This window comes from Hyla sarda, chromosome 5, assembly GCF_029499605.1.
Source record: "Hyla sarda isolate aHylSar1 chromosome 5, aHylSar1.hap1, whole genome shotgun sequence".
Lineage (NCBI taxonomy): Eukaryota > Metazoa > Chordata > Amphibia > Anura > Hylidae > Hyla > Hyla sarda.
In genome coordinates this window covers 346,193,284-346,217,627 of record NC_079193.1, presented here as the reverse complement: position 1 = coordinate 346,217,627, position 24,344 = coordinate 346,193,284, and the positions used below count along the sequence as shown (strand labels likewise).

General features: G+C 41.1%; 1 long non-coding RNA gene across 2 annotated transcripts; it reads left to right on the top strand.

Moving 5' to 3' along the window:
- The first annotated feature begins 2,817 nt into the window (after positions 1-2,817).
- On the top strand, positions 2,818-18,289 carry LOC130272754 (uncharacterized). Of its 2 annotated transcripts, none has more exons than XR_008843721.1 (3): positions 2,818-3,117; positions 17,340-17,473; positions 17,896-18,289. It is a non-coding gene; the product is annotated as an uncharacterized LOC130272754 (long non-coding RNA). The 2 variants fall into 2 exon arrangements; XR_008843720.1 differs by lacking the exon at positions 2,818-3,117 and adding an exon at positions 6,036-6,057.
- Positions 18,290-24,344: the final 6,055 nt, after the last annotated feature.

Below are 24,344 nucleotides of genomic sequence, written 5' to 3'. Positions count from 1 at the left end.
TTTATCCAATAAAGGCCAAATGTAAAGTGAAAAAAGGTATATAATCTGTTTTGTCACTGATTAAATATGAACCAGTCCTCAAAGGTGAATATGAAGAAAGGTAGAGAAAAGGATCCAATAAAATGTTTTTAGTTTTTATTCACATACATTAGAAAAGTAGTATAAAAATAAAATAAAATGGTGAATAATGAAATAATATTGATAAACATTCTCTTAACGCCCTATAGGGCCCGTGCATCAGGCGAAGGAGCTGAGAGTGGTACAGTACAGTGACCCCCCGACCTACGATGGCCCCGACATACGATCATTTCAACATATGATGGCCTCTCAGAGGCCATCACATGTTGAATTGAGCATCAACATACGATGCTTTTGTATGTCGGGGCCATCGCATAAACGGCTACCCAGCATCGCAGACTGCTTCAGCTGCCACCGGATAGCCGTTTACGGTACCCCACGTGGTCCGCTGACGATCACTTACCTGTCCTCGGGGCTCCGGCGCGTCCTCTTGGGGATCCCCTGCATCGTCGGCGCTCTCCATCATCGTCATCACGTCGCTGTGCACGCCATCCCGTCATCCAATAGGAGCGGCGTGCGTAGCGGCGACGTGAGAGAGGATGCCGGGGAAGCAGAGGCCTTTCCGGAGCATCGGGACACCCCGAGGACGCGGCGACAGCGATGGAAGGCGCCATCCAGGGCAGCGGTGACGAGCGGTGACGGTCCGGCGGGGACACGTGAGTATAACCTCCAATACGAGTGGTCTTCAACCTGCGGACCTCCAGATGTTGCTAAAACTACAACTCCCAGCATGCCCGGACAGCCGTTGGCTGTCCGGGCATGCTGGGTGTTGTAGTTTTGCAACATCTGGAGGTCCGCAGGTTGTAAACCACTGTCCTATACTTTACATTGCACGGATCCCTCAACATACGATGGTTTCAACAAACGATGGTTCATTTGGAACGGACTACCATCGTATGTTGAGGGACCACTGTACAATAAAAAATGTAAAGAATAAAAATGTAAAAATAAATGTACCGATCTGAATACCAGAGGATTAATGTTTCAGAAATATGCCACAGTTCTTATGGATCATGCGGTAGCAATTCTTATGAATATTGGAATGACTACTATAGTAGGTTATATGCGCTTATTGTAAGAACAGTTCATTGGTGGCGCAGCCGAAAGTTCTGCAATAATTAATAAATTGTATGGCAGTTCCACAATATTGTTGGTATAGTTATGCAGTCATTAATAGTGAGGCATAGGGTTTGGTGCCCGGCCCCACTCACCGACCATACAGTCCGGGCTAGAACCGAAGTGTCCGGCACTGGAGGTGATGCCCGTCTGCGAAGTAGAGTCTCGATGATCTTCGGCTGGCACGGGATGGCGTCCGGCCCAAGAGAGAAGTATACCGTAAAAGGTGTGGTGGAGACCGCAGTGAGCTCTATGGAGGTACGGGAGTGGGAGCCGACATCCTCGTGTTGCTGATGCGCTGATAGCGCGCGAGTGAGAATGGTCCTGAAACAAGGGGCATCCAGCTGTTGCAAATGTCCAAACTGATATAAGGTGGTATTCAGACTGGTGGTACCATAAGTGGAGAAATAAGGTGCTAAACGCGTTTCAAGGCAACGGGCCTTTTCTTCAGTAGCAGTAGTAAGGTTTTAGATGTGAATGGTGTGCTATATATGGTCCCAGACTAATGTATAGTGAGTAATAGGAAAAATATGGATAAACTCAATGGAATGGATCCATAATTAGATGTGAAAAGATGAGAGAAAGAAAAAGAGAAAAAGAAAGGGAAGAGACATGTGAGATGGTGGATATACATAATATGGAAAAAATATAAAATATAATATAAAAGTGAAAATAATTAGGGACTAAACCCTATAAGGTTTAATTTCTGGAAACAGGTCAAATGAAGTAAGAGAATATGAGACACAACATGAGCGCAAGAAATATTCTTATAAAAACATGAGGGCTCATTTATTGCGCCATGATCTGAAGTTTTTAGCGGTACCATTTTTGTATTGATTGGACTTTTTGATCGCTTTTTATTCATTTTTCATGATGTAAAAAGTGACCAAAAATATGTTATTTTGAACTTTGGAATTTTTTGCGCGTACGCCATTGACCTTGCGGTTTAATTGATTATATATTTTTAGAGTTCGGACACTTACGCATGCGGCAATACCACATATGTTTATATTTATTTTTATTTACATTCTTTTTTTTTTATGGGAAAAGGGGGGTGATTTGGACTTTTATTAGGGAAAGGGTTAAATCACATTTATGAACTTTTTTTTTACACTTTTTTTTTATTTTTTTTTGCAGTGTTATAGCTCCCACTGAGCAGCCGGGAAGCTTTTACTTTCGTTTTAAACGCGGCGTTCAACTTTGAACGCCGTGTCTAAAGGGTTAATAGCACGCGGCACCGCGATCGCTGCCGCGCGCTATTAGCCCCGTGTCCCGGCATGAGTTGAAGCCTGGGTCCGGCCCGATATGACACGGGGTCACCGCGTGACCCCACATTATATCGCGGGAGCCAGCCAAGGACGTAAATATACGTCATTGGTCGTTAAGGGATAAATCAGATACATAATATTTTGTCACCTGAAAGAATGAAGTACTGGGAACCCTGAGATGTTTGTACTGGGAATTTTTGCTGCACAGGAGATGTATGATGTATACCTCCTGCCCAGCATGAGCTTTGCCCACAGCTGTACAGGGACTCTCATCAGTATAGTGACGGAAGTCCCGGCTCCTATATAGTACACATCAAAGGGCTATGCACCGCTGTATACTATACACTCTGTGGGCCGGGCGCCCTGCATATAGTCCATGGAGTGGTACCCTGAAGGCTGTGAAAAACTGCCACAGTGTATAAAACGCAGGAAAAGGGGGTGACAATTATTTTTTTGCCATTTTTTTCTGTTGTTTTTGCAGGTGAAAAAAACAAGAGGAAACTTGTCGGGGTTAGTGCTGTGTAGTTCAGCACGTCACCCGGTTCTTCAGCGTACTGTACGCCCTCCACTTGTGTTATTGTGCTGCAAACCCGTGAGTAAAGGACAAGTATCTTCACCACAGGAAGCCATCTTGTGTAGGCGCAGGAGAGAGCAGGTAACTGGACTGTTCCAGTATCTTATCTGCCCCTGTATTTACCCTAGTAAACTCTCTAACATTTGTAAAAAAAAAAACAAAAAAAAAAAAACAGTCCATATATTAAAAACAACTTTTTTAACCATGTAGTTCAGACATGTCAAAAGTTGAGAACGCATCGGGTCTTAGGGGGAGATTTATCAAAGGAAAAGTTGCCCAGTTGCCCATAGCAACCAATCAGAGCGCTTCTATTATTTTGCAGAGGCCTTGTTAAAAATGAAACAAGTGATCTGATTGGTTGCTATGGGCCACTGGGCACTTTTTCCTCTGCACAAGTTTTGATAAATCTCCCTGTTAGTCCTGAGACCAGCTGCAATGTTGAGTAACAACAGGGGGAAGTGCATGGCTCATTCTCAGGCTATTAACCCCTTAAGGACTCAGCCCATTTTGGCCTTAAGGACTCAGACAATTTAATTTTTACGTTTTCATTTTTTCCTCCTCGCCTTCTAAAAATCATAACTCTTTTATATTTTCATTCACAGACTAGTATGAGGGCTTGTTTTTTGCGCGACCAGTTGTCCTTTGTAATGACATCACTCATTATATCATAAAATGTATGGCGCAACCAAAAAACACTATTTTTGTGGGGAAATTAAAACGAAAAACGCAATTTTGCTAATTTTGGAAGGTTTTGTTTTCACGCCGTACAATTTCTGGTAAAAATGACATGTGTTCTTTATTCTGAGGGTCAATACGATTAAAATGATACCCATTATTACGTACTTTTATATTATTGTTGCGCTTAAAAAAAATCACAAACTTTTTAACCAAATTAGTACGTTTATAATCCCTTTATTTTGATGACCTATAACTTTTTTATTTTTCCGTATAAGCGGCGGTTTGGGGGCTCATTTTTTGCGCCATGATCTGTACTTTTTTTTGATGCCACATTTGCATATAAAAAACTTTTAATACATTTTTTATAATTTTTTTTTAATAAAATGTATTAAAAAAGTAGGAATTTTGTACTTTTTAAATTTTTTTTCGTTCACGCCGTTCACCGTACGGGATCATTAACATTTTATTTTAATAGTTTTGACATTTACGCACGCGGCGATACCAAATATGTCTATAAAAATGTTTTTTACGCTTTTTGGGGGTAAAATAGGAAAAAACGGACGTTTTACTTTTTTATTGGGGGAGGGGATTTTTCACTTTTTTTTTACTTTTACTTTTACATTTTTTTACATTTTTTTTTACACTTGAATAGTCCCCATAGAGGACTATTCATAGCAATACCATGATTGCTAATACTGATCTGTTCTATGTATAGGACATAGAACAGATCAGTATTATCGGTCATCTCCTGCTCTGGTCTGCTCGATCACAGACCAGAGCAGGAGACGCCGGGAGCCGCACGGAGGAAGGAGAGGGGACCTCCGTGCGGCGTTATGAATGATCGGATCCCCGCAGCAGCGCTGCGGGCGATCCGATCGTTCATTTTAATCGCGAACTGCCGCAGATGCCGGGATCTGTATTGATCCCGGCACCTGAGGGGTTAATGGCGGACGCCCGCGAGATCGCGGGCGTCGGCCATTGCCGGCGGGTCCCTGGCTGCGATCAGCAGCCGGGATCAGCCGCGCATGACACGGGCATCGCTCCGATGCCCGCGGTTATGCTTAGGACGTAAATGTACGTCCTGGTGCGTTAAGTACCACCTCACCAGGACGTACATTTACGTCCTGCGTCCTTAAGGGGTTAATTAAATCTGATCTCATTTCCCACAGATTATAACAGAGAGAATGAGACAGATCTGGAGGGAAGGTGGTTGTGTCCCATGACTGCACAAGAACCCTCAAACATCTGTTTACAGATGGGTAATGCTTCCTTATCCACTTCCAATGCTCTAATAGGGCCCAGACGTTGACCTGAAAAAATGCTACTTCCACTAGGTGGCACTAGAGAGCAAGTGTTCTCCTTTATGGGAAAGGGAAACCATAAATAATTGCCCTAGTTGACCACAACCACCAGCACAGGTTTTTTTGCTTCCTTAACTACACTAAACATAGTAAAGCTAATCTGTGATTGTCGCAGTCATCAACAACAATAAATGCAAGATCTGAACTTGGCTTTATAGATTTTTATTGATATGATAAACATGTTATATAACATTTTCCTGCAGATGTTCCGTGAAGCAATCAACTTCTGCAATAAAAACACATGAAAATTAATACAATGAATATGATATCATAAGACACACACATAACAGAATATACATTTTCAACATATTATTTCAACTACTGACCTGTGATGTTGTCCAGAATTAATCCTCCTCCACCTGCGGCTTCGTATACAGGCCCATGATTTTATCAATAGGGATTTTGTCGCTGTGTTTGTTATACAGGTAACAGAGATAGCGCAGGCCTACACAGGTGCATACAGTAAGTATGCCCAGGACGATCAGTACCCATTTGACCAGTTCGGATAGACCTTCCCCAATCGTCTCCATGATTTGTGAGTCTCTTGGTGTTTCCTCCTCACTTTCGGGGGTCAGTGGCTCAGCGCTTGGTCCAACATCGGGTGTCGTGTAGATCGGTCTGGCACTGACTTCAGTCCAGACCAATAGGAGCAGTAGGGCAATAAAGCCGGACCGCCCCATTGAAAAGGCTTTCCCAATACAGATGAGGCTCTGCTGTTCCTCCGCCTCGCTGTAGGATGTGGGCTAGCTCTTCTCAAAAGTATAAGTAGTAGATACAATCCAAAAAATGGCGAGAGAATGCAGCGCACTGTGGCTAATGCAGCAGACAGTGAGCAAGTGAAATAACCCCACAGCGAACTGTCTTTACCTCCTCCACCTCATGACATCACATGTGTGACATCACAATGGTCCCTCTGATTTCTTTGTTTGGCCATGTAATGTAATGTTGCTATGGCAACTGCTCCACCATTCCTCTGCACAAGGTTTGATACATCTCCCCAATTTATGTTTCCATTTCTTACCATTTCCAAGACATCTGTTTGCTGTCAGTGAATGCATTCAAAGGCTGAAAACCCCCATGTACATGTCATTCTGATCTCAGATAAAAAGTGCACACAACTGCGCTCCTGTCGTGTTCACACATTGTATCTTTGTAAGAAACTGGATATTTACTGCAAAACAGGCAAAAATCTGAATTGATTTTAAAACTACTAGTTGCCTGGATGTTAGGCGGGGGTCACAGTGTGTTTTTGTCTTCTTTTCACAGTATGTTTGTTGTGTGTAAAAAATTATTGACAAAATTGCATTTTTTTTATTTGAGCAGCAAAAAAAGAGTTAATAAAAATTAACCAATAAGATATCTGAACCCCCAAATGGTGGCATTAAAAAGTAAAACCTGTCACTTGTCCCACAAAAAAAACAAAACAAAAAAAACAAGCTCTTAAATGGCTTCTTCAAAGGTAAAATAAAAAAGTTACAAAAAAAATTGCTTGGTCATTAAGGCCCCAAAGGCATGCCAGGGAAGGGGTTAAATAGTATTTATTTATTTATTGGAATAATAATAATAATTATTATTATTAACCTGAACATAATATTAATATGCCTCGACATGATGATAAAAGGGGAGATTTATAAATAAAAAAAACCCGTGTAGAGGCATTTTTTTAAATGAAAGAAGCGATCTGATTGGTTGCTATGAGCAACTGCCCCACTTTTCCTCTACAACGGTTTTTATAAATCTCCCCCAAAGTGTGTGAACCTCAGCTCTCCTGCCTGTCAGAGGCCATGGCTTCAATGGAGGAAGATGTCATTGGGGATTCCTTTTAAGCCTGCACAGATGACATTAGTTAGACATGGATTTGTAGTTTAAGGGAAAGGTCACACCTAAGGGATCCGCCGGTGACCCAACCCATTTTGTGCCTCCAGCTGTTGCCAAGCCCCCCACATGTTCCCCTGCCTTGTCCCACCCCTGGCCTGCTCGCAGCAGCAATCCGCCGCGTCGAACAGGCGCACAGGGCCTGCGAGTCGGCAAGTGCACTCTGACATTGCGGAGCAGCCGTAATATGCACATGCTCAGTGCACTCAGACATCGTGGCAGCTCCGCAATGTCAGAGTGGACTCAGCGATTATCAGGCCCCCAGTGTGGCTGCTCGTAGCGGCAGATTGCCGCTGTGAGCAGGCCTGGGGCGGGACAAGGCGGGGGAAGAGGGTGGAGGGCTTGGCAACAGCTGGAGGCACAAAATGGGTCAGGTCACCGGCGGATCAGTTAGGTGGGAGCCTACCCTCAAGGGATTATCTGACCTGACATCCAAGATAATTTGTGTGGGGCACTAATATATACTCACTGGAGAAGATTTTTCTAACTTTGTGCAAAGGATCAGTGGAGCACCTTCCCATAGCAATCAGTCAGATCCGACCTTTTTTATTAAATGAAAGTGGGAATCCGATTGGTTGCTATGGCCACTATATTAGGCTACACCTTGCTAGAATTGGGTTGGATCCCCTTTTACCGTCACAGTCACATCACAGTTTATTTTTTTGATTCCTCATCTACATTGACATTTGGACCAGACTGAAAAACGCAGCACATCACAATTTTTAGTCAGATCCAAAAGTCAGATGCTCTCGGAAAATACCCGAAAGTAGACATTAGCTGGATAGGTTTGGGTCATAGGATTGAATGGGGTCCATATCGGTCCATGCATGGATACGATTGTAGCAGATTTTGGGAGAGATTTATCAAAACCTGTCCAGAGGAAAAGTTGCTGAGTTGCCCATAGCAACCAATCAGATCACGTATTTCATTTTTCAGAGGCCTTTTCAAAAATGAAAGAAGCGATCTGATTGGTTACTATGGGCAGCTCAGCAACTTTTCCACTGGACAGGTTTTGATAAATCTCCCTCTTTGAGTTTTAAAAATGGTTTCCCTGCCATGGAGGCACAAACTGTGATTGCATTCTTTACTGTATTTAGGGTTGTTGAGAAATCAAAAAATATGAAAAATGAAAATGAAATGTGTCATTACAAAAAAACAAGTGAAAAAGCAACAATAAAATTGTCTGTGTTCTTGAGGCCAAAATCTGCTGTGTCCTTAAAGAGTTAATGGGGTTGTACAGCAAAAACCAAGCGTGGACTGACCGGCCGGTCTGATCGGACTTTGTCTGAGGGGCCGGCCAGTTACAGGGCCTGCCGCTACTGAGGATCCAGGACACTTGTCCCGGATCCCCAGCAGACAGCGCTGCCTTCTCCTGTATGTGCGTTACACGTACATACAGGAGAAGGCGTCCCCTCTGTATGAGCCGCATCTGCAGCTTACACACAGGAGATGTGACCTCTGCCCCCACGTAGTTCAGGTGCTGATGACGTCACTCACCGGCGCCTGCACTGTGGAGGAAGAAGGACGCGGGCCCTTGCTGCGCTCCGGAGGAGAAGATCATGGACATCAGGTGAGCATAATTTTCTTTTTTTAAGCTAGGAAGGGGGAAAAACTCTGCTGCCTATACCTTCTGGGGGAACCCTAACTCTACTGTCTACACCTATTGGGGGGGGGACTCTAACTCGGCTGCCCACACCTACTGGCAAGGAACCCAAATTCTGCTGTCTAAACCTACTGGGACGGGGACTCCAACTCTGCTACCCACACCTACTGGGGGGAACCCTAACTCTGCTGTCTACATTTACAGGGGACAGGGACTCTAGCTCTTCTGCCTACACCTACTGGAGGGGGGGAACTCTGCGGCCTACACCTACTGTGGAGGGATCCTGATGCCTTCACATATTGTGGGGGGATCCTGATACCTACACCAACTATGGGGGGACCCTGTTTTCTACACCTGCTGTGGGGGGACCCTGCTGTCTACACCCACTGTGGGGGAACTCTGCTGCCTACACCCAATGTGGGGGAACTCTGCTGCCTACACCCACTGTGGGGGAACTCTGCTACCTACACCCACTATGGGGGAACTCTGCACCCTATATCTACTATGGGGGAACTCTGCTGCCTACACCTAATGTGAAGTTCACATTTAGCCTGCGGTTCACCTGCGTTTTTCATATATTTTTTTTATATATTATTTGAATATTTTTCCTGTTTCAGCATTGCAAAAAGGACTATACATATGCTATATCCAGATCAAAAGGATCATCTATCTGCAAAATTACCTTGGATAATTTCTAATCAAGGACTACAACTGCCAGCAGACCTTTGTGGTCCATTTTGTCCGGAGCATGAGTTGTAAGATCATGACCGGACCCTCCATCATTTCCAAATCTCCCGCTAAGAGAATCTGAAAACTCCGAGGCATATTGAGACTTAACACAGCCAAGGTCAGCTGACCTGCAATCAGCTGACCGATTAAATCACACACCTACATCGGAGCAAGCATTCACGGCAACAGCGATTCCAGGCTGTAAGAAGGGGCTAGACCCCGATACCGGGTGTCACCACCTCCAGCCAGAAAGCCACCATCCCGGAGAGTTATCAAACCATTAAAGGGCGGTGAGTGGCACAGTAGGCCAAAACCTCTTTCTTAACAGGACTTCCACTGAAAATATGATTCAAATATAAATATGTTACATTTACAACATAGGATCTGCTTGGCATGAACTATATCGCATGAACTACCTTGTATCACTTGATCAACTACATTGTAACATCTGACTAGAGACTTGAAAGTACATATAACTTGATTGACAGATACAATGGGAGTGTTTGAAGGAATCTATATTTTTACAGGATCCACAAATTTCTCCTTCTGTTATAAATCGGACTTAACATATTATTCATCATTTACAGGATATACTTCGGATCAGTCTTCTTTCCTTATTGCATATTACATATTGTCGGCTTTAGGATTTGCATTGCAGGACATTATTCTTGCCATATGATTTTTGTTACAGGATCATCTTATGTCACAGGAGTATTTTTTGTTGCAGGATTATTTTAGGACTATATGAATGTCTGCTCAGTTACATGGTAATTAATATGATTATAGGGGTGAACCGCAATACTATATAGTTTTAATTGTTAATTTTAATTATTCTCTGAAGCAAGCCTATACACCGCAAGGGCCCTGCGGAGGCAGACTTCTAGAGATACTTTTATTATATGTATTTTTGGCTATTGTGTAATAAATAACACACATTTAATTAGTAACTGGCATTTCAAGAATTAATTTACCAGATATCCATTACACTCTATTGTGAGTGAGACACTGAGGACTGATCTTTTTACATTATATCTTGCTTCCTACCTACATACCTGGTTACCTAACTATGCACCTACCTGGCCTTCATACATGGCTGCCTAACTTCCTAGCTAGCAACATACCTACATATCTGGCTTCCTGATCTACCTACCTAGTGAACTATTTATCTGGCTACCCACCTACCTTCCCTTTTACTTTGCAGGACACCAAGGAGGGCTTTATAACAATTAGGGGTTTATAAATGGAAAGATTGTGTAGAAGAGGGGGGAGGGGGAGAGAGGTGGCATTGGAAAATACAGAGTCTAACATGTTTGTCCTGCAGTTATTAAGAGATCGACATGGTGTTCTGATGTGGATGGAGAAGAAAAGGAAAGAGGACGCCACTGAACAGAAATGACGTAATTGTGAGCCCCTAGATGTAACTGTAATCACTTATATGGTATACAGATCCAGTGGACAGCTGATATCTACCGCCATATGGTCCTGTATATAATCACTTATATTGTATACATATCCTGTATAATATACTGGTCTGTGTATAGTGGTTTTATTCAGTACAGTATGGCGGTATTATCCAGTAATTGTGAGGTGGTATATATTTACTCCTTATATACTGGTATTATTGGTCATGGAAAATTATTTTACCTACCTTAAAGTGTTTCTTATAAATAAAATGTAGTTTATTTTGTGTGTAGGGCTGGTGGAGGGATTTGAATAGAATAGGGGCAGAAGTGTGACCAGCAGCAGAGCATGCTTCCTGATGCTACAGACAATATGTCATATTGCCGCTCAGCCAATCCCTGTCTGAGGCGGGACACCGTTGTGGCCAGTGATTGGCTAGGCGGCAATGTGTCGTGCCAACTGTGTCAGTAAATTTGTTGAGTTGCAGTTTGGGAGTGGGGGAGGGGTGACACCATTTGCTACCGCATCGGGTGACACCTACCTACCCTAGCAATGCCACTGGAAATAATATAAAGTAACCAACAAGGAACTCCAAGTGTCTTTGCAAATCATTACCACATCATCATCCTCCGGAATTCAGTCTGTATATCTTCCCTGTAAGTAGGAATATAACTATATCCCAATAGTGATCTGCCATTACTTTTGGCATATTTATTCTGATACCAAATTGGAGTCAGAAAAGAATATTCCCCCTGGTATGGGGCAATTGGCATCAGCATCATAAGGGTTTTTTGCCTTCCTCTGGATTAACACAGTAAGAATAAAGGTGTTTTCAACCTTATGAACAATATGTAACTATTTGCTGCAACGTTACATATATATCTGATTTTAACCGCTGCCTTCTCTTCCCAATTATTTTAAACCTAGAATTATTTCTCCACATTTCATTACGTACATGACCTCGATCTATTATTCCCACTTGGACCACGTCTTGTAAAAATGCCTGAGTGACCCATTTTCAGCCACGTTTCTATATCCCAAGAGCTTCATGTAACAATAAATCATTTTCCTCGGGTCCTTCTATAACCACAACTTTTAGCAGCAAACGATGGTGGTCATAAATGTGCCGAAACCCAAAGCAACCAATCAGAACATTTAGAAAAATGTTAAAGCAAAATGTCTCTTGGTTGATATTTATGATGTGCTATGTTCAAGGTGTAAAAGGTATAGAATAACTAACTATATATATATATATATATATATATATATATATATATATATATATATTTTGTGTGTGTGTATATATATATATATATATATATATATATATATATATATATATATATGTGTGTGTGTATATATATATATATGGCAAAAAAAGGATATACTGCAGCACACGGAGTAAAGTGAAAAAATCTTTAGTGGTTTATACCACAAAAAACAGGGTGAGTTCACAGCAAGTAGCTAAGAAGATATTTGTCACCACAACACCGTTACTGCTCTGGTACTCCTCACCGGAATATGAATTAGTGCAGGCGCAGGCTGTGATGATGTCATACAGTATGTCAAGTTCATGTTTGCCAGAACTAGGGTTGTGTGTATGATGTATGATGAGATTTGTTGTATCCCGTAGCTGAAGTGGTGCAACCCTGTGCCATTGTGAAGATTGCCACAAAAAAAAACTATTTCAATGAAGCTGAAGGCCTCAGGAAAGAACACCTCAAAAGCCAGGGTTTTTAGAAAACAACTTGGTACTTTACTGTGCAATGCTTTGGTAACATTGCGAGAATATTGTACATTTCTTTTGAATAAAACTTAGTCCCAGCAGAAAGCAGTTTATTTTCACTAATCTCTGTCCTTAAGATATTTGTGTGGTGTTCACGGACATGGTAACTTTAAAAGGGGTACTCCAGTGGAAAACTTTTTTTTTTTTTTTATCAACTGCTGCCAGAAAGTTAAACAGATTTGTAAATTGCTTCTATTAAAAAAATCTTAATCCTTCCAGTACTTATTAGCTGCTGAATAATACAGAGGAAATTATTTTCTTTTTGGAGTGCAGTGCTCTCTGCTGACATCACGAGCACAGTGCTCTCTACTGACATCTCTGTCCATTTTAGGAACTGTCCAGAGCACCATATGTTTTCTTTGGGGATTTTCTCCCACTCTGGTCAGTTCTTAAAATGGACAGAGAAGTCAGCAGAGAGCACAGTGCTTGTGATGTCAGCAGAGAGCACTGAGTCCAAAAAGAAAATAATTTCCTCTGTAGTATTCAGCAGCTAATAAGTACTGGAAGGATTAAGATTTTTTAATTTACAAGTAATTTACAAGTCTGTTTAACTTTCTGGCACCAGTTGATAAAATGTTTTTATTTTTCCAACGGAGTACCCATTTAAGGGATATTTGTCATTCTACTTTACTTTAGTAGCCCCACTATCCCATTTATTCCAGTGATTTCTCTGCACCTAGATATGTCTCTTTAGGATATAGACTGACTTGAGTGTTGTGTCCTATTTATCTGAGCAAATTGTGAATGGTCTTTAGGTGTATGGCCTATGGTGAGTGTTTGCAAGGATCTCTATGCACTTCCTGTAAGGATGATGCTGTGACACGACTGCTGGTGTATCCAGAAGGTGAGTCCCAAACGTTGCCTATCCCAAACTAGGCCTGGCCCATAGAATAAAGCGCTACTGTGATGTGTTTGATTGTTCAAATGCTTTGAAAATGAATTGTTGCTTGAAACCCGTCACAGTGGCGCAATTGTTACTGACCTTTGTATTAATATGTCTGGGATGAATAAAGAAGATGGACTTTTACCAAGGGTATTGAGTGATGGGTAGTGATGAGCGGCATTGCCAATATTCAAATTCGCGATATTTCATGAATATATAGACAAATATTCGTCCTATATTCGTGAATTTTGCGTATTCGTTATATTTGCATATTTGCAAATGGGAATATTCGCATATTCGAGGAAGAAAACAGTGAGGGGGGTGGGCAACTTTACTATTGGTTGCTAGGGATGTTGCTGATAACCTCTGACAAGTGTATTTGCATCATTCTAATTGGCCCACAAGTGAAAAGAAGGAATATGCAAATATTCACATATGCGAATATGGGCATATACAAATATTCACATATGGGAATATGCAAATATTCACATATGCGAATATTTACATATGTGCATATATGGAAAAAAGCGAATATGTGCAATTTTGAATATATAGTGAATATATTCGCAATATTCGCGAATTCGCAAATTTGCGATACTCGCAATAAAAATTTGAAATGCGAATATTCGCGCCCAACACTAGTGAGTGGTTCCTTTGTTTTTCTATATAGAAGAACTGGTCTGGTACTTCAAATGTGTGTCGGTAAACTCTCTTCAACAGTTCTCGGCAGTGTGAATTGTGGCCAGGGGCTGTCAACTAGTGGTGCAGATCCACATATAGGTAAGTCCACAAATAGATATGTATAAAGAAGTAAATAGATGGCACTCACCACTCTGCAGCAGCGTATTTTATTCAAACATATTCAGCGGGTACAGTCATGCAGGGGCGCCTCCATGGAGGCACCCCTGCATAACTGTACCCGCTGAATATGTTTGAATAAAATACACTGCCAAAGAGTGGTGAGTGCCATCTATTTACTTCTTTATACATAAACTTTGTTTTTCTACCTGCTTGGTCAGTCTTTAAGCCATCCTTGCACCTCATCAGTACTAAGGATATCTCAGTGTTAAAGGGGTTATCCAGGAAAAAACTTTTTTTTTATATATCAACTGGCTCCAGAAAGATAAACAGATTTGTAAATTGCTTTAATTAAGCAATCTTAATCCTTTCAGTACTTATGAGCTGTTGAAGTTGAGTTGTTCTTTTCTGTCTAAGTGCTCCCTGATGACGCCTGTCTCTGGAACTGTCCAGAGTAGAAGCAAATCCTCATAGCAAACCTCTTCTACTCTGTGCAGTTCCCGAGAAAAGATGATGTCAGCAGAGAGCACTGTTGCCAGACAGAAAAAAAAAAAAAAAAAACTTCAATTTCAGCAGCTGATAATTATTGGAAGAATTAAGATTTTTTAATAAAAGTAATTTACAAATCTGCTTAACTTTCTGGACCCAGTTGACTTTCTGGACCTATTTTAGTGAGATCAATTTGGACCCACCTACAGCTTGAGGCCAATTTCATACCCCCTATCTGTTTCTCACTGGTGCAAATGTTTCACAGCATTACGTTGACGTGTAATTGCCCCTATTCAGCTGGTAGATTTTTTTTGCCCCATGTACGCAGCTTGATTTGACTGATGTAATGATGTAATGATCTAAGATTCTGTATTTGAAGAAGTAATGACATTTCTGTGTAGCCATCTCCTGTGAACCTGCCACAAAAGCTTCTGAATAATAGATGGCTTTGATGCCGGTGCTGTAAAGGCGAGCCGCGCACATCAGACTAACCAGTCAGGAATCTGACACCGGGAATAAACATTTGATCTAACCAAGTACTGATCATCCAACATCTAATACAAGGCTCACAAAGGGAATGTCATCTATAATAGATACACGCTCCTTAATGAAAAAAGAAAAAAAAGAACCTACTGTAACTTTAAAGGGGGTTTTACCTTTTATGAAAAGCTTTCTTACACAAGTGGTTTTTATTTATTTATTTTTCACATTTTCAAGAACAATGGGGGAAATGTTTCAAGGATGGTGTAGGTGCACGACTTTTATAATCCTGTAATTTGTGTGGTGGTCATGTGTACGTGTATTCAATTGTCGCAGTGCAAGTTATACATATGTTTAGCTTTTTAAATTTTTTTTATTACACTTTAGCGCAACTTTTTGTATGGTTCTTACTCTGCAACTTTTTTTGAGACATTTTAATCCACTGCGCCAAAAATGTTTGAGCTGGGCAGCTGTATGTTTGAGGTATAACTGCGCAAAACTTGCGACATATTTTTTTAAAGAAAAGTCGCACTACATAAATCAGCTACCACTGCAAAGTGAAAAACCAAGTTTTGTGCAACATAGACATTTTTGCGTAATATTTTTGTGTCCAGTGCCAGGTAGACAATGTGAGGCTGGGTTCACATCACGTTTTTCCCCATACGGGAGCGCATATGGCTGGGGGCAGCTAAAAACTTGTGCTCCCATATCCCTGCCGTATGCCGCCCGTATGTAATTAATTTCAATGAGCCGACTGGAATGAACCGGTCGGCTCATTTTTCCCCATATGCGGTTTTCTACCAGACCTAAAATCGCGGTTGACTATGGTTTTAGGTCCAGTAGAAAACTGCTTCCAGTCAAAATGAGCCAACCGGTTCACTCTGGTCAGCTCATTAAAATTAATTACATATGGGCGGCATACGTCAGGGATACGGGAGCGCAAGTTTTTAGCTCCCCCCAGCCATATGTGCTCCCGTATGGGGAAAAACGTGATGTGAACCCAGCCTGAATGAGATGCATTCCGCAATGTATTAGTGTTTGAATGGCTTAGACTGGATACAATTGTAGCAAACCCTCAGTAATTATTAACTAAACGTTAAAACATTCTGAAGAGTCTTCCAACATGACTATAGAAACATATAAAGACAGAAAAGTGTTGGTAAACAGCTGTTTTAGGATTCTTCCCTCTTATCAATATAAAGTAGGGCACTGGTTGGCCAATAAGAAGCCTTTGGCAGAGGTCAAGTGGATAGCTGTTCTCTCTAAAGAGACTCAGCTTGTGTATAAAGACTTACAGGCACTGCCCCATGGGAAAAAGTATGCAAATTAGCTCTACTCCATAAGGAAGAACGTTTTTTCTCTAGTGCCCCCTATGAATCAGTCTCCTGTAAGTTAAAGTCAGACCTTTGACCCTTAAAGGGGTTATTCACCATAAGGTGATTTTAATACGTACCTGCGAGACAGTAATGGACATGCTTACGAAGGATCTGTGCTTGTCTTAGGGCTAAATGGCTATGTTGTGAGAATACCATAATGCTGAGGCAAATTTTTTTTGTGAACTTGCTATTTCCTGTTGGAGTTTGTTCTCTCAAATAAAAATCCCATAGTTTCTTGTTTGTAAGTGTGAGGTAAATTTTCTCCCTCGCACAAATCAGCCACCCCACCCATTAAAACACAAATGAGTTGCATTCCATTCAAAAGACCAGTGTTTTCTAACCAGGGTGCCTCCAGCTGTTGTAAAATGATCTCTCTTCAACCCAGCAGTCGCTCCACCCATTGAAGCAGGAAGGCTCCCTTTGCACACCTGACTAGTGATATCATGTCTCGGCCGCACTGTAACCTGGGAAAACCAGAGACCTGAGTAATTTTGTATGCTGTTAAAAATAAATATTTGGGCGAAAATCACAGAAGAATTGCGAGACCAGCCTGAAACACAGGTATAGACAATACAGTGCAAAGTACACTAACTTTGCAGCCCTGGAAGCATAGTTAAAAATAAAATCCTGGAATACCCCTTTAAAGAGGCACCCAGTCTCTAGAAATTAACCCCGCACTGCGGGGGGGGGGGGGCGATCAATAAGTATAACTTGTGGTCGCGTGTTGAGCGCTATTCACACTCGCATTTACTCTCGCTGAGTAGTCACTGTATACACACGCTGGAGGGATATGAAAAAAGACGGGATCACTCACCACTATTCCAATGCTGTTTTCTTTATTTAGATGATAAAAGGTGGCTATACATGGACAGATGGTATGGCAGGGCAGTGGATCGTGGGGAGCCCCGTCTGGAGTGACTGCGCTGTTTCCCGCCCTCTGGGCGTTTCCTCAGGCCCGGAATTGACATCACATCACAGGTACTGCCCAATTATATAGTCTATGTATAGTGGAAAACTATATACAATGTGTATTATTTATCCTATACATAATGACTTCATAAAAACAATGGACCGAACCTGGAACTTAAAGAAAAGCAAAAAATGTGTTTCTTTCATTAAGACCCATTGCACCTGTCTCTGCTATCTCTTTGTAGCAGTGCTCTATGTCTATCACCACCTCTTTCATTCAGATCCACTCTTTCTAGACCAGCAAGCCTTATTGATTTTATGTCTTCTCTACGCGATTCTTTTACATGTGTAATAAATCTGGTGGCTCCTTTTCCCATTTCTATTGACCTAAAGTGTCCCCTATTCTTTCAAACAACCTGTGCTTTGTCTTCCCAAAATAATAATAGCCACATGGGCATATTAAACCATAAACGACAAATGTTGTTTTGCAGGTGATAAGATGTGTGACCTCTATCCTTTTTGGACCTGATCTAAACAACTTTTTACAAAGATTAAAATTGCACATTCTGTGGAGAAAAGAAAAAGAAGACCGATGGACAGCGCCTCGTGTATTTATTACAATAAAATGTCCTGCTGAGGACTTTTCCAGTATCCCTGGCTTTGCTTCATTCTTCATACCAGAGCTAGCAGCGCCGTCTTCAAGGGTCCTTTTTCTGCCTTCTTCCATAAAATTGCACATGGAGCAATTCCCACATTTGTAATTACTGTTTTTTTCTTTGTTCTTTTTTTTACTATATTTTTGAAGAAATCTCCTATTGTTTTGTTATGTTTGAATGTAATGACCGGTTTATTCTCTGCTATCCTTTTTAAATCCAAATCCTGTTCTAAAATAAACCAATTTTTATGAATAATGCTGCTCAGGGTTTTATTGATTGGGGAATTGCAAAATGAGAAGAAAAACTCTTTTTTTCTCATTTATTTCTTTATTGTATAGTAGTTCACTCCTTGTTTTCTGTTCTGCTTTTTTATATGCTTTCTCTATCACCTCTCTAGGATACCCTCTGACTAGCAGCCATTCTTTTAGCTCTTCTGTTTGCTGTGTATAGATTTCTTTACTGGAATTGATTATTTTTAGCCTGATGAACTGGCTATATGGCACACTGTCTTTCATATTTTCACTGTCTTTTCGCTATTCCTTTTCTGAATCCTTTTTTTTCTATCTGACAATCTTTAATGCAAATCTCAATGTCTAAAAATTCATTGTATTAGTTTGAGTAAGGTAGGTAACAAACTCTTCAACTGTTTCCTCTGTATGGGAATACAACTATTATGTCATCAATGAAAGGTTTTAATAGCTTTATTTTATTTATGTATGGATTATTCGTGGTCAGTACCAGCTATCTTTCCAGTACAGAAAGAAACAGGTTGGCAAAAATGCAGGAGACCGGAGTCCCCATAGCCATACACTCTCTCTGTCTGTGCCAGGTGCTCTCAAGCTGGAAAGCATTATTCTTCAAAATGAATCTTAATGATTCATCTATAAATTGGATGAAATGACCTGCTTTTTCTTGACCTTCAAGTACTTCTCGAATTGCCTGTACACCCTAATCCTGTGGGATGCGGTTGTACAGGCTTTCTACATCAATGGAGGAAAGGTGGTAGCCCTCCTGCCATGTAAAAGTGTCTAGGATCTGTATAAGGTCCCCTGTATCTTTTAAATAGGTAGGCGTTTTGGCCAGTATTGGAGAGAGCAGCTAGTCCAAGTAACTAGATAATGACTCAGTCACTGATTGGGCGGCCTGGGGGTTGGCTCAGTGACTTACGGACTTTTGATAGAATGTACCAATGGGGCCGTTGTGGGTGTTCTGGAAATAATTTGTTAGCGGTGGTATTGAAGAAAACTGCCATTTCAGTGAATTTTCTAAGTTTTTCTTTTATTTTCAAAGTGGGATCATTCTTAAGCTTTTCATACACCATTATATTCCCCAATTGTAGGTCAGCCTCTGGCCTCTGTCTCATAATCCTTTTTGGACCATATGACGACTGCACCTCCCTTATCTGATCTTGAGATCACTATCTCTTCATTATTGACTAACCTTTTTTATGCCTTTAATTACTTTCTAGGGATATTTGGCTCAGGTTGAGGATTCAGGAGTGCACATGCATCTTTTAGTACTGTTTTATAAAAGATGACTACACCACTGCCACCTACAATTGGGACATTAAACTTAGATTTATTTCCTTTTGTAAAGGATTTTACTGTGATAATTTCTGAAGCTTGTTCTATATCAGAATGTGTTTCTCCACTAGCTATATCATCCAGCAATTGGACCAGCTCCATTTTTTTTTGGCTGAAATCTTTAATTATAGAAAAAAAATTTTTTTCCCAAATGCCGGGTACATCACCTCCTCTAGTCATTTTATCTGCTGTTATATCAAATTTATTGGGACCTGAAAATCATTTTTTTAATTAATTTTCTAATGGCTTTGTATAAATCAACCTAACCTTGAATTCAGGAGGGACTATCATGCACATTTGGATTGACTGCCCTTCCCTATCCTCTTATTGGTCTCAGGTGTTAGACACTATTCACCATATGACCGCGATCCGTTTGACCCTTGACCCGGCTACCCTTCTTCTCTCAGTGTTGCCGAGTCCAGTGCCTGGGGGCCCCTTCTATGTTTCCTGCTTCTAGCGGCCCGAACAGTAATACCCTGTCTTTGGAGGTCTGCTGTCCCGCCGACCCTTTCTTCTTGGCTTCATGAAGTGGCGTATTTACATAGGATGGAAGAGCTTCTTGCTCTTGGCTAGCACTGCTCAACTCAACAGAATTCATGACCATGCCCACACAATCTCCTGATGTTCCCCCCTAATGACACCTTATTCACTCCCTGTCCTCTCTGTCTAAAGCGGGCGCCTTGCCTTGGTGTTGTGTTGGGTGGGCTCGGAGCTGGAGCCACCTTGGGATGGTAAGTTATTTTCTATACCTCATTCGGGCTTGTGCTGTGGATCTTTTTCTAATTTCTCCCTGTCTGTCTGTTTCCTCTCCCTCTTTCCTTCCTTTTCTTCTCCCCTTTCCTTCTTCCTATTCTTCTTCTTCTTGGGCTTATTTCTTTCCTCTTCTCCGTCCACGTTCCTGCCCCCCTCCCTTTCTCTTTACCCCCTCCCCCCCCCCTCCTTTATCTCCCAGTTTTTCCCTCCCCCCAGGTGAGTGGACATTTGATAGCTTGGCTTGTTAATACCTCTATTGCCGGTATGCTTTAGTACTTGTTGATCCGATGATTGTTTCTTATGTCATTGAACTACCACTCTTTTGTAATATTGCATTTTCATTGCCATGTTTTTCCTTATGCTCATTTGAATGTAAAACCAATAAACATTTATTTGGAAAAAGAAAAAAAATCAACCTTGAATTGTACTGGGTCAAATGACTGATTCAATCCCTTACTCAGGGCATTAATGCAGTCCTCAGAGAGTTCTATATTAGTGAGATTGACCACGATGTTATTAGTGACTATTTCTTGGGTTGTTGGGTTGGGTTTCCGCCATATATTCCTTTACCTTATTCCTTCCCCTTCTGCCTCCTCTTCTAGTTTTCTTCCTAAAGGGATGGTAGTGGCTGTTTGGGGAATTGGGGTGGCAGACTAGGTGCTCCTGCTTCCATTGATTCATCAGATGCTAAAGATTCCATTTCAGTTGTAGGTATGTTCTTTCTTTTTTTATAGAATCTTGTATTTTTCTTTGGATATTTTCCTTCAATTTTATTCCAAGTAAAGACCATGTTGTTCTCAAAGTCTCTCTTATCACGCAGATATTTATCTTTTTTGGTTTCTTTTAGAGTTGTTTGCAAGATCAACATTTTCTTTTCTAGGTTTTTCATAAATGACATGTATTCCATTTCAGGCAGCCTAGTTTTCAATTCAACCTTTGCTTTATTTAACTCTGCATTAATATTGTCGTAATCTTTTTCACATTTGTCCAATACGATTTGTTGGAGTCTCAGGGAATGTTGAAGGTGGTCTTTGTCCCATGCTGCGAGAAAACCCCTTTAAAGAGGCCCTGTGGTCAGTTTTATATATCTTTTTTGTAGCCTCTGGTGCCTGATTCCAATGTCCCGAGACACAGTAATGTTCATTTATGGTTGTATATCTGCTCTTTTCACTGAATAGTCAGGTAGGAGTAAACATTATTTAAAAAAAAGGGGTGTGAATGCTAGGCTGGGGGGAGAGGGGTGAATCAGGTTCAGTGGGTGGGCCAAACTCAGGAAGTGCATACGGGGCATAGTGAGACACAGCTCTCGCAGACTTCAGTCATGTTGCGCCTGCTGGAGAATGCCCATTTTCTCCTGCCGGGAGCTCACACAATGTGAGCAAGGGGAAAGGTATGATACAGAGCTTTTTAAAGCTCAGAATTTTTTTTAAGGGCAGGAGGGTTGTAAGGATTAGTTAGGGAATATAATCTGAGTTAGTTTAGAAAATATGGTTTGTATTTTTCAACATCTCCTACTTAAAGGGGGGTACTCTGGTGGAAAACTTTTTTTTTTCTTTTTTTATCAACTGGTGCCAGAAGGTTAAACGGATTTGTAAATTACTTCTATTAAAAATTTGTAATCCTTCCAGTACTTATTAGCAGCTGTATACTACAGAGGAAATTCTTTTCTTTTGGGATTTCTTTTCTGTCATGACCACAGTGCTCTCTGCTGAGACATCTGTCCATTTTAGGAACTGTCTAGAGCAGCATATGTTTCCTATTTTCTCCTGCTCTGGACAGTTCCTGACATGGACAGAGGTGTCAGCAGAGAGCACTGTGGTCATGACAGAAAAATCCCAAAAGAAAAGAATTTTCCTCTGTAGTATACAGCCGCTAAAAAGTACTGGAAGGATTAAGAATGTGAAAATTTAGCATTTTTCTAACTTTGAAGCTCTCTGCTTGTAAGGAAAATAGACATTCCAAATAAATTATATATTGATTCACAAATACAATATGTCTACTTTATATTTGCAGCATAAAGTTGACATGTTTTCACTTTTGAAAGACATCAGAGGGCTTCAAAGTTCAGCAGCAATTTTCAAATTTTTCACAAAATTTTCAAAATCTGAATTTTTCAGGGACCAGTTCAGGTTTGAAGTGGATTTGAAGGGCCTTCCTATTTGAAATACCCCACAATGACCCAATTATAAAAACTGCACCCCTCAAAGTATCCAAAATGACATTCAGTAAGTTTGTTAACCCTTTAAGTGTTTCACAGGAATAGCAGCAAAGTGAAGGAGAAAATTCAAAATCTTCGTTTTTTACGCTTGCATGTTCTTGTAGACCCAGTTTTTGAATTTTTACAAGTGGTAATAGGAGAAAAAGCCCCCCAAAATTTGTAACCCAATTTCTCTCGAGTAAGGAAATACCTCATATGTGTATGTCAAGTGTTCGGTGGGCGCAGTAGAGGGCTCAGAAGGGAAGGAGCAAATATGGGATTTTGGAGAGTGAATTTTGCTGAAATGGTTTTTGGGGGGCATGTCACATTTAGGAAGCCCCTATGGTGCCAGAAAACCCCACATGGCATACTATTTTGGAAACTACACCCCTCAAGGCACGTAACAAGGGGTCCAGTGAGCCTTAACACCACGCAGGTGTTTGACGACTTTTCGTTAAAATCGGATGTGTAAATGAAAAAAAAAAATGTTTTCACTAAAGTGCAGTTTATTCCCCAAATTTACCATTTTTACTTATGGGAGAGAATGCCACCCAAAATTTGTAACCCCATCTCTTCTGAGTATGGAAATACCCCATGTTAGGACGTAAAATGCTCTGCGGGCGAACTACAATACTCAGAAGAGAAGGAGCGCCATTGAGCTTTTGGAGAGTGAATTTGTTTGGAATGGAAGTCAGGGGCCATGTGCGTTTATTAAGCCCCCCGTGGTGCCAGAACAGTGGACCCCCCACATGTGACCCCATTTTGGAAACTACACCCCTCACAGAATTTAATAAGGGGTGTAGTGAGTATTTACACCCCACTGGCGTTTGACAGATCTTTGGAACAGTGGACTGTGCAAATGAAAAATTACATTTTTCATTTTCACGGACCACTGTTCCAAAAATCTGTCAGACACCTGTGGGGCGTAAATTCTCACTGTACCCCTTATTACATTACGTGAGGGGTGTAGTTTCCAAAATGGGGTCACATGTGGGGGGGGGGGTCCGTTGTTCTAGCACTATGGGGGCTTTGTAAACACACGTGGCCTTCAATTTCGGACACATTTTCTCTTCAAAATCCCAATGGCACTCCTTGGGGGATATTTATCAAAGTTGTCTATGTCCCGCATCAATATAGACCAAACTACAGAGGGTTAGTCTGGTCTATTGTGCACCTAATTTATCAAATGGTGCACAGCTCTTGATAAATTCTGTGCACAGACTGCATTATCTATGCTTTAGTCTATATTTAAACCTGCTCCAACATGGTCTGACATTTCGGCGTACTTTCAGCCTATGCGACTTGTCGCTGAAAAGTCGCTTTTGATAAATTCAGCACCAATGCATTTTTCAATGCATTTCAGTCTAAAATAGACTTGCATGCATCATGTTCTAAAAATCCTCTAGAGCAAAAGTCGCAGAAAAGTCGCACATATTTAGACTGCGACTTTCTGTGCGACAAATTTAGACAAGAAAAACTAGTCTAAATCCTTTGATAAATCTCCCCCCTTCTCTTCTGAGCATTGTAGTGTGCCAGAAGAGCACTTTACATCCACATATGGGGTATGTTCTTACTCAGAAGAAATGGGATTACAAATTTTGGGGGACTTTTTTCCTATTTTCCCTTGTGAAAAAAAAAATTGAGGGTAACACCAGCATTTTAGTGAAAATTTTTTTTTTTCATTTTCCCATCCAAATTTAATGAAAATTCGTCAAACACCTGTAGGGTGTTCAGGCTCACTATACCCCTTG